Below are 12,734 nucleotides of genomic sequence, written 5' to 3'. Positions count from 1 at the left end.
AGTGATGACGATAATACTAGTAATAATAATATTACTAATCATAATGATAATAAAAATATTATTGAATGAAAAATAGTTTCAAAAAGTTCAAAACTTGTTTAAATCAAATATTTTACTTTATATATTATTATATTAATAGAAGTGACGATGATACTAGTAATAATAATATTACTAATAACAATAATAATAAAAATATTAACAATAATAATAATAAAATTTTTAATAATAACCATATGATGATTACCGTAATAATAATAATAATAAGGATGATGGTGATTGTACTAATAACAATAGTAATAGTAATATTAATAATGATGGTAATATTAATAAATTTATAATAATAACAATAATAATAATAGAGGTAATAAATCTTTAAAAAAAATCCATTTGACTGAAGGTTAAAATAACTGAGGATTTGGATTTAGGCACGAGGTATCAGTAAAAGAAATAAAATGTAGGAAATATGCAAAAGAAAATATAGACGAGTTTGACGAGTTATGAAAAGATCTAAGTATTGAAACCGGAAAATCGTGTAGAGTTGAGAAAGGATGCGAGATTAGGATATTGTATGGCGGAAAAAAGTTAGGTCTTTCGAAGTATGGCGAGTGTGCTAGGGTCACCACAATGATAGTAGGCTTGAAGCATGAGGTCAAACATGTGATTGAGATAAATGGTTAGGTACAGGTCTTGTAGATGGGCGAGTGGCGTTGAGTTTGGGTGGGTTTTAGCAATAATTGGTAATAGAATCTACCACAAATTGAAGTATATCAACGTTTCAGGGAAGTAAAGTAGTGGGATTTACACATACCATACAAAGGGTGTGTTTCAGCATGAGGCCTTTCGGTTGGGTTTAGTTTGCGTTTCCAAGAATGGTGCTGGTTTTGAATTTGAATTTACTATAGCGATGGAGGTGGGTGTGGTTAAACGTGGAGTGATCGGAATCGCGGAGGCCATTTGCTCGATAACTTGGACTGTCATTTCGCCGGTTGAGTGCGACAACTAGGAAAACGAGAAGGCGTGATACGAAAAGTGAGGAATTTGCATGACTTGGGACGTAAGTATAGAAACGACAAATAGATACATCAATGAAACAAGTAAAGAAAATGAATCATATGAAACAAAATTTGAAATCGAAATTGGAATTCCCATGAGACGTCATGAGTTTTCACATTCAACAAACGAAAATCTAAGAAATTATTGAATAATCATATGGAATAAATATTAAACTTAACAATAAATTGTAGAAACGAATTGTAACTCGAGTGTTCATGTACCACCATAACTTTTTAAATTTTCAATTCTAAAACATAAGTGTAAATGGATATAACAATAAGGTAATCGAATTGAAATTAGACCATTCATATATCACCATGACCTTTCAAACTTTCAATTATAAAACGTAGTAGTAAATGAATAAAATAATATAGTAATCAAATCGAAATTCAACCATTTATATATCACCATAACTTTTTTTTAATTTTCAATTCTAAAACATATTAGTAAAATAACAAAATAATCGTTTGAAATTTGGTTATTACTTTGCAAACTTTTAAAATTTAAACCGTAAATGAGTGTAAAAATAAAGAAAACGTGCCACAAAATTTTTAAACTTAACTATTCTCGTATAAAAATGCGTAATTAAATCGAACCGAAAGCTGGGTATTCGAGTACAGACTGCCAGTTAAAACACATTGTAAAACATAGAGGAGTGAAACCATATTCTTTTCACAAAGAGAACATGCGCGTTTGAAAACTTAAAGTTGTGATTCATATGGTGTTGAAAGTGATATGCTTTGGCTTAATAGAGTTCATGCTCTTTCCTAACTCTCCAGGTAAGAAACCGAGTCCCGCATCTGATTGGGATTTATACGCATTTCTTATCCTTAGGTTTCAATAACCTTGGTGTCAAGAGTTTCGGAAACCAGGCACGTTCCCCTTACAGTTACTACATACCCGTCATAAAGAACCATCTTTAAGAAGAATAAATATCGAAACACCACAATGAAATTCAATAATTGAAAATGTTGGAGAAATCTTTGTTTTTAGGCATAAGCCTTGGACTTGTGTGTGCTTGTGTAATTGAAGTAATTGAATCATTAGTATAATAGTAACAACTAAGTGCTTTGAACAATCACATAAGGCCCACATAATTTCTAATTATGCAACCTAAGCAATTAAGCAAATAAACTATAACTAACTAGAACACTACGTCTAATGTCCTATCTTATAGTCACGGCTCTGATACCAATCTGTAACACCCCGGCTAAAGCGGAATACGCCCGAGTGTGACGTACAGATTGCCCAAAACACATGTGACACTATTAAGTGACAATATTATCATTAATTAATTCAAATATCAAGTACACAAGTTTGTAACAAGAAATATAAGGAAATACAAGAACAATTAACATCTTGACCATTTATTAATATAACCTAAGTACTAATGTCTTTGTCACGGCAACATCTTATAAATAAGGTACATGTAGCATATATATAAAATAAAGGTCAACTATATGGATAGTTGGTGAGTTCACACAAGTTTTGATATACGTACATAAAAATCATACAATTCCATGAACAAGTGTAAATGAGCAAGTAATGTCCTTTCCAACTGGGATTGTGCACCAGCGTACTCAGATAAGCGCAAGTAAGGTCCTTTTCAGTTGGGATTGTGCACCAACGTACTCGGATAATGAGGCCCTTTTCCACTCATAACAACAAATGTATTGAGCGCAAAGGGGGGCGTATGATCATACTATCTTGAAGTAATCTATGAGCAAGTAATTTGTAGCAAGTAACAAGTAAACACATAAGTCCATGTAGCGAATTGTAGTTTGTAAATAACGAATAAACGAAATTGTAATTTGGATATGATATATATGCTACCCCCAAAAGTAGTAAAAGAGTAAAAAGGGGGTGTGAGAAACTCACCTTGAAGTTGAAGACAAACTTGAAATAAAACTGAAAGCGCGTAAATGAAACCGAAGCAATTGAACTTCACGAACTAAAATTAAAAGTACAAAATAAATGTTAACTAACGACTTATAACAAGTAGACAAATCGGGTTGTCAGGATTTAGGAGTGTTGAATGTATATTTTATTATGGGGTTGAACATTTTAACATAATTTTATACATTAACGAATTAATAAATTATTGTCTTAATGTTAGCTTAAATTATAAGATTATCATCAAATTTGAACATTATGACGATTTATGGAAATTTTTGGTGTTAACAATATATTTTATTTTGAACGCAAAAGTGTTAACAAAATATAGAGTTCAACGAATCAAACACAATATATATATATATAGGTTTAAGTTCATGAGAGAAATCATTTTATTGCGAGAAATCATATTAACCAATCAAAAATTTTCTTTTTCCTTTTTATTTATTTTATTAATGGGGGTATATTAGTAAAAATTAATTTTCATATCTTTGGAAAGTAACTAATTTATCAGTTTTCCATATTATGTTTCAAATCATGATCGCCTACATACACGATGAAAGTCGATTTCCTTTCCATCAATACCACCAATTGATGGATGGATTATACAAATCAAGCTACAGCAGTCCAAGATACAACAAATACTATGGAAATTCGATTATCCAAGCAGATTAAAATTATGTTCAATTTCATTACTTTGATAACCTTTGATGTGGATTTTTTTTTATCTTTCGTTTTCAGAAGTATATTTATAACTATCCCTATTTTATAATCGAGGATAATGTACCAACGCCAAATCAATTTTTAATTCTATTCGTTTGTACCCACTTCAAAATTGTCATAGCATTAATTTTATCGTTTAGTCATTTATCCCAAAGAATAATTCTTAGAATCTCTCAATATTTACCATGGTTTTTTTTTGTATTCTATGACCTTATGTAGGATCTTTAAATCTAGGTGTAGGTATTTAGATTCTAGCTCTATATGTGTTTTAACGATTCTTTTAAAATATTCATAATGGCAATTTCCATTTGTTAGAAATGCAACAATGATTATAAAGTTAATGCTAAATTTTAATATTACAGGAGATACGTTGGACACAACTCGACAATACGCCCGAACATAAATTAGAAATCAAAAGAATTGGTCAAGTACAGAGGAGTGAAGGAATTGCTAAAGTACAAAGGATTTCAACTTGCTTCTAATCAAGCCTTGTAGGAAATTGTGTGCAGTGTAGGAAATTTTTCTCCGCGTATTTCTTCATCTACAAAATAGGAAACATATGACATTTTAGTGTTTTGTCTGAACTTTTCCTTCACACTTTTGTCCAGTAACCTTTGAGTGTCAAATATCTGTCATTTTGCATCTACAATAAAACAAAACCAATTTTAATAAACATGAAACTAAAATGTAACTAGTTTTCATTTTAAAAATATTATTATCAAAGAATATAAACACACATATATAACACTTACACATATCATCATACTACTAACCCGGGGTTACATTGCAATGAGTACACATATAAAGTACTTAAATCAAACTCTTAAAATCTGCAAATAATATTTCTATTGATTTTATAATTACTTAAATCAAACGCTTAAAATCTGCAAATAATATTGTTGTTTTTATAATATAGTTGTCGGTTGTATTTAATTCATTTAACTATCTTTAAAGTTCAAATCATGAAAAAAAAAACTTTGCGGTCAACCCAACCAATATGACATGTTCTTAAATCAATTTTGACCGTTACCCAATCTGTTCACTTTGACATCTCTTGATTGCGACTCATAATCGTAAGCAAGATGGAGAATATACCTACACATTCTACACTTGTTCATAAAATTACCTAAAACATATCATCATATTATTCATACTGTACAGTGCAGGAAGTCAATTTCTTTAATGATTGTGTAAGGATAGATATTCCTACATACATACACGTACAAATCGTTGCACTAACATAAAATTAATTAGGCTACACATATGCAGCCAATATATCCCCACACGACAATCCATATCCCTACATAGAACACACTTGCAAACATATGTAAACAAACAATACTAAACCTACATAGCCATTCATATACCTACATAGCCACACATATCCCCACACAGCCTACACATAACATCGAATAATTATACAACCTACACATATATGTAAAGATCATTACACTAACTTGGCAATTACTCTGTTTCACATTATCTAGCACAACCTACACAAAACATAATTTGAACTATAATTTAACACCTTCACAGCCTACATAATTTATATATACACCCATACACATCCTTATCATTATGATAACCAGACATTGGTGAATCTTGCATATAATCTTACATAGGCTACACAACAATGGTGACTATTGGATATAATCTTACATAGGCTACACAATTTGCAAAATAATATTGAAACAAAACATAAATGCTCAACATATAAATAAATGTAGGCAACACAAAAAACATTAAAAAAATAACTGTATTCCAACACGCATTTACAGTGCATTTCAATATGTATATATAAATGACAAAAAAAAACATCATATACATATGTGATTTATCATATTAAGTTGTTGGGGGTACTCATTATTAGACGAACTAATAAAATATATTATCATCATAATCATAAGAAGATTGCATGAATCTGTCGAATATTTTAAGAAGATTGTTTACGTTTCCTCAATTTAGGAAATTAGAGAAACATGGATGACGATTGAGTGAAGTGGGGGATCGTAATTATCATTTCAACGTTTAATACAGGGTGAAATTACAACATCACCCTTTTTAAGTAAATTACATTAAAATCGGTGGCCAAAGAATTACAAAAATGCCATAAAGAATATAGTCCATAGGTCAATTTTAATCAAGGGTTTAGATTCATTTCTCACACTTCTTACAGTAAGATGACTTCTCTCTTGAACCATCCCCTATATATATATATATATTAAATGAGTTTAAAATGAATTTATCGAGTTTGAAATATTTGTTCTTTTTAGGTGCCAAATCATAGATATGGTTTAAAACTAATTTATTTAACTTAATATAATTATATTTGATTTATAATAATTTTTATAAATTTTATTTGTTTAAAAATATTAAAAGAAAGGTTTTTTAAAAAAAACAAGAAAACAAAACAAACAAACAATAAAACTGCTATGACCCGGGTTCAAATCCGGGTCCCCAAGTTGACAGGTTCAAGGACTAACCAGTGGACCAGATTGTTTGTTTGTTAAACTATCAGATACAAATGTATATAAAACATGTTACTGGTTCATCATCTTCATTATAACCCTAGAAATTCAAATATGTTAATCCGTCCCATATTTTCTTAATTAAGTTTAGGGGTTTTGTTAATTGGCTAAAAACTATAACAATTCATATAATATTTACCTTGTATCGTTACGAATTGACGGAGAACCATAGTTGGCCGGAGTCGGAGAACGACAGATTATAGGTAAAATAGAGTGTATTAAAAGGTTTAGATGTTTGGAATCAGTTTAGTTGAGGTTGAGGATCCTATATATACTATCAATTGGAGCGATTTGTGTTTAGTTTAAGTTATTAAAACTTGGTTATATTCTGGTGAGTTAGAATATTAATGGGTGTTAATTAGGGTGTAAATTACGGATTAAATCACGTAATAATGTTTAATAATAGTGGAGAAGTCGTTTGGTATGGGTTAACGGGTTAAAAAGAGATTACAAATGTGTCGTTTATGTTTTCCGGCGCCGTTTACGGCCGCCGGATTGTTCTGCCGGAAAAATGGATAGGGGGGGGGGGGGTTAGGGATGATTATATTATTATATTTAAATTAAATTTACATAGTTAGACCCTGCAGTTTCAATTTATATTAAAGTTGAATTTAACGAATGTTTACAATTGAACCTTGTACTTTTTAATGTTATATAAATGTAATAAAATGCTTTGGATTATTTTTATATTATACCCGGCTATTTTGTGACTCGTTTAAATACTAATATTAGATATCGAAGATTCGTTATTTGAATAAAAAGAATAGAAATGAACGGATAATAACTTAATCCATCAGTGTTGTCATATATACATATGACGAAACTTGAAATACATATTTATATTTATACATATTTATAAATACAAACCGAAAAGTTAAAACGGGTCGGATTTTCAGGTTTGAAAAGTAACGAATGTTACTGACTTACAACTTTTAGAAATTTCGTCCCGAAATTAAAATAAAAATAAAATTTAAAAGAAAACAACTAATATACGGATTTGTTAGAAATTTTAACAATTTTATACATACATACATACATAATTAAAATAAGATAACGTCGATCTTTGAATGACCCGAAAGAATGCCACAAATAGGAGATATGACAATGACACTTATATATAGGATATACCAGCGGCGTATCCACATGCCCTTATCATATTGTATTTTTCCCGTTCTCCAAAAATCATTCCAAGTTCCGAGTTATTTCACACAACCGGACTTGTTATATCTTCCATGCGAGGACTTTGATAATTACGTGTCGACCCATAATTACCTCTATCGTCGGATGGTCCATATAGTTTGCTCTATTGTGTGGTTTTAAGACATATACCTTTGATAAATAAATAAAATTATCATTTAGAACGTTGAAAATCAAAACTAATGAACTAAGTGGGTAAAAACATTATAAAAGACATTGATAGACCATTCAGGCCAAGGACAAAGCAAAAACACTAAGTTAAGAAAATAAATTCATCGTGTCTAAAGCAAGTATACGATGTTGAAAACGAAATAAATGAGATAATGAAATTAAAGAATGAAACATTTAGAATTACAAACATCGTAACATATAATTGAAATAATGGGGTCGAGAATAACGTGGTAAGTAAACGTAGCATTTAACCAACGAAATATAAAAATGTAAATTGATAATGCATTTGGTTCGAGAATAGCATAGATAGACGAAACTTTTAAGTATCAAAATATCATGATGTTTACAAATGAAAATCTCCAATAAAACATAGACTTGACCAATGGCAATGTTGAGATGAATAAACAATTTTATCTTACCAACATGTAAATTGACAATAACTTGAAATGAAATGGATAAACGAAATTTTAATATTAAAATATTAAAACCGATTAAGTTTGTGACAAGGAACGTTCCAGTAGTAACCTTATGCTTATCAAGTATATAATTTGAATATTGAAATCAAAGTAATGTCTTAGATTGATGAAATCAAGAACAACAAAATGGTTGAAATAAAAACATTGGGTGAAAGAGAAGCACAAGAATAAACAAGACAATTTGTGTAAAAATATAACATCAGATAAACTCGAAATGTACATGGGGCACAGTCCCGGTTCTAAGTAAACGAATTTATTACGAGAGAGTCGGTTACAGATATGCAAACGTAGAAATAATATGAAAAAATGGTTTCTATTAGGTAACTATGTACACATACATGTTCATAGTCCCAATTTCCACTTAACATGTACTTTTATGGAAATTGGTCATGGACCACGGGATTTGAAATAACAAGCGTAAACCGATTTAATAAGACGAATAAGAATGATGTACCAATTTACATTTCGTAAAAATACAAACGAATATGGACCTTGGATCAATGAACTTCTTAACAATATTCTAAAGAAGTGGATAAAAATCACTTTGGGGTAAGTTCGAAACATTTGTGAAAGAGAAAATAAATGAAAGTAAATGTAGCTTGCGACGCTTGTCTTCTCGAATGTCGATTCATTTGGGGTATGAGAGGTTGACGTGGGAGGTGGTGCCATGATTTCTTAGCCGAAATCATTGGCGTTAACGAAGGGGAATGAAAGGAAGGGATATAACATATATATTAATTTACGAAAATCGGTTGTAAGTCGTGATTCTTTTAAATCTAACGGTGAAATAAAACTTATTTAGACAAAAAGTTTTAGCTATCGCAAAGACTTGGAAATTTTATGAAACTTTCACATAAAAACTAATGTTTTCTTTTGGCCCGCGGCTTAGGTAGTAAGGAAAGAAATGATTGTCAATGTATACGACTTGTTGAAAGAGAAATAGCCTTAAAGGGCTTAAGACTTGTTTGAAACAAAAAAACTTTACTTTAAATATGGTTTGAAATAATAATTACATTATTATTAGTGATGACGATAATACTAGTAATAATAATATTACTAATCATAATGATAATAAAAATATTATTGAATGAAAAATAGTTTCAAAAAGTTCAAAACTTGTTTAAATCAAATATTTTACTTTATATATTATTATATTAATAGAAGTGACGATGATACTAGTAATAATAATATTACTAATAACAATAATAATAAAAATATTAACAATAATAATAATAAAATTTTTAATAATAACCATATGATGATTACCGTAATAATAATAATAATAAGGATGATGGTGATTGTACTAATAACAATAGTAATAGTAATATTAATAATGATGGTAATATTAATAAATTTATAATAATAACAATAATAATAATAGAGGTAATAAATCTTTAAAAAAAATCCATTTGACTGAAGGTTAAAATAACTGAGGATTTGGATTTAGGCACGAGGTATCAGTAAAAGAAATAAAATGTAGGAAATATGCAAAAGAAAATATAGACGAGTTTGACGAGTTATGAAAAGATCTAAGTATTGAAACCGGAAAATCGTGTAGAGTTGAGAAAGGATGCGAGATTAGGATATTGTATGGCGGAAAAAAGTTAGGTCTTTCGAAGTATGGCGAGTGTGCTAGGGTCACCACAATGATAGTAGGCTTGAAGCATGAGGTCAAACATGTGATTGAGATAAATGGTTAGGTACAGGTCTTGTAGATGGGCGAGTGGCGTTGAGTTTGGGTGGGTTTTAGCAATAATTGGTAATAGAATCTACCACAAATTGAAGTATATCAACGTTTCAGGGAAGTAAAGTAGTGGGATTTACACATACCATACAAAGGGTGTGTTTCAGCATGAGGCCTTTCGGTTGGGTTTAGTTTGCGTTTCCAAGAATGGTGCTGGTTTTGAATTTGAATTTACTATAGCGATGGAGGTGGGTGTGGTTAAACGTGGAGTGATCGGAATCGCGGAGGCCATTTGCTCGATAACTTGGACTGTCATTTCGCCGGTTGAGTGCGACAACTAGGAAAACGAGAAGGCGTGATACGAAAAGTGAGGAATTTGCATGACTTGGGACGTAAGTATAGAAACGACAAATAGATACATCAATGAAACAAGTAAAGAAAATGAATCATATGAAACAAAATTTGAAATCGAAATTGGAATTCCCATGAGACGTCATGAGTTTTCACATTCAACAAACGAAAATCTAAGAAATTATTGAATAATCATATGGAATAAATATTAAACTTAACAATAAATTGTAGAAACGAATTGTAACTCGAGTGTTCATGTACCACCATAACTTTTTAAATTTTCAATTCTAAAACATAAGTGTAAATGGATATAACAATAAGGTAATCGAATTGAAATTAGACCATTCATATATCACCATGACCTTTCAAACTTTCAATTATAAAACGTAGTAGTAAATGAATAAAATAATATAGTAATCAAATCGAAATTCAACCATTTATATATCACCATAACTTTTTTTTAATTTTCAATTCTAAAACATATTAGTAAAATAACAAAATAATCGTTTGAAATTTGGTTATTACTTTGCAAACTTTTAAAATTTAAACCGTAAATGAGTGTAAAAATAAAGAAAACGTGCCACAAAATTTTTAAACTTAACTATTCTCGTATAAAAATGCGTAATTAAATCGAACCGAAAGCTGGGTATTCGAGTACAGACTGCCAGTTAAAACACATTGTAAAACATAGAGGAGTGAAACCATATTCTTTTCACAAAGAGAACATGCGCGTTTGAAAACTTAAAGTTGTGATTCATATGGTGTTGAAAGTGATATGCTTTGGCTTAATAGAGTTCATGCTCTTTCCTAACTCTCCAGGTAAGAAACCGAGTCCCGCATCTGATTGGGATTTATACGCATTTCTTATCCTTAGGTTTCAATAACCTTGGTGTCAAGAGTTTCGGAAACCAGGCACGTTCCCCTTACAGTTACTACATACCCGTCATAAAGAACCATCTTTAAGAAGAATAAATATCGAAACACCACAATGAAATTCAATAATTGAAAATGTTGGAGAAATCTTTGTTTTTAGGCATAAGCCTTGGACTTGTGTGTGCTTGTGTAATTGAAGTAATTGAATCATTAGTATAATAGTAACAACTAAGTGCTTTGAACAATCACATAAGGCCCACATAATTTCTAATTATGCAACCTAAGCAATTAAGCAAATAAACTATAACTAACTAGAACACTACGTCTAATGTCCTATCTTATAGTCACGGCTCTGATACCAATCTGTAACACCCCGGCTAAAGCGGAATACGCCCGAGTGTGACGTACAGATTGCCCAAAACACATGTGACACTATTAAGTGACAATATTATCATTAATTAATTCAAATATCAAGTACACAAGTTTGTAACAAGAAATATAAGGAAATACAAGAACAATTAACATCTTGACCATTTATTAATATAACCTAAGTACTAATGTCTTTGTCACGGCAACATCTTATAAATAAGGTACATGTAGCATATATATAAAATAAAGGTCAACTATATGGATAGTTGGTGAGTTCACACAAGTTTTGATATACGTACATAAAAATCATACAATTCCATGAACAAGTGTAAATGAGCAAGTAATGTCCTTTCCAACTGGGATTGTGCACCAGCGTACTCAGATAAGCGCAAGTAAGGTCCTTTTCAGTTGGGATTGTGCACCAACGTACTCGGATAATGAGGCCCTTTTCCACTCATAACAACAAATGTATTGAGCGCAAAGGGGGGCGTATGATCATACTATCTTGAAGTAATCTATGAGCAAGTAATTTGTAGCAAGTAACAAGTAAACACATAAGTCCATGTAGCGAATTGTAGTTTGTAAATAACGAATAAACGAAATTGTAATTTGGATATGATATATATGCTACCCCCAAAAGTAGTAAAAGAGTAAAAAGGGGGTGTGAGAAACTCACCTTGAAGTTGAAGACAAACTTGAAATAAAACTGAAAGCGCGTAAATGAAACCGAAGCAATTGAACTTCACGAACTAAAATTAAAAGTACAAAATAAATGTTAACTAACGACTTATAACAAGTAGACAAATCGGGTTGTCAGGATTTAGGAGTGTTGAATGTATATTTTATTATGGGGTTGAACATTTTAACATAATTTTATACATTAACGAATTAATAAATTATTGTCTTAATGTTAGCTTAAATTATAAGATTATCATCAAATTTGAACATTATGACGATTTATGGAAATTTTTGGTGTTAACAATATATTTTATTTTGAACGCAAAAGTGTTAACAAAATATAGAGTTCAACGACTCAAACACTATATATATATATATATATATATATATATATATATATATATATATATATATATATATATTAAATGAGTTTAAAATGAATTTGTCGAGTTTGAAATATTTGTTCTTTTTAGGTGCCAAATCATAGATATGGTTTAAAACTAATTTATTTAACTTAATATAATTATATTTGATTTATAATAATTATTATAAATATTATTTGGTTAAAAATATTAAAATAAAGGTTTAAAAAAAACAAGAAAACAAAACAAACAAACAATAAAACTGCTATGACCCGGGTTCAAACCTAGGTCCCCAAGTTGACAAGTTCAAGGACTAACCAGTGGACCAGATTGTTTGTTTGTTAAACTATCAGAAACAAATGTATATAAAACATGT

This window comes from Bidens hawaiensis, unplaced genomic scaffold (assembly GCF_021521415.1).
Source record: "Bidens hawaiensis isolate Kalapana, Puna unplaced genomic scaffold, B.hawaiensis_p1.1 tig00003430_1, whole genome shotgun sequence".
NCBI classification, from domain to species: Eukaryota; Viridiplantae; Streptophyta; class Magnoliopsida; order Asterales; family Asteraceae; genus Bidens; species Bidens hawaiensis.
Note: the sequence above shows the minus strand (reverse complement) of the source record.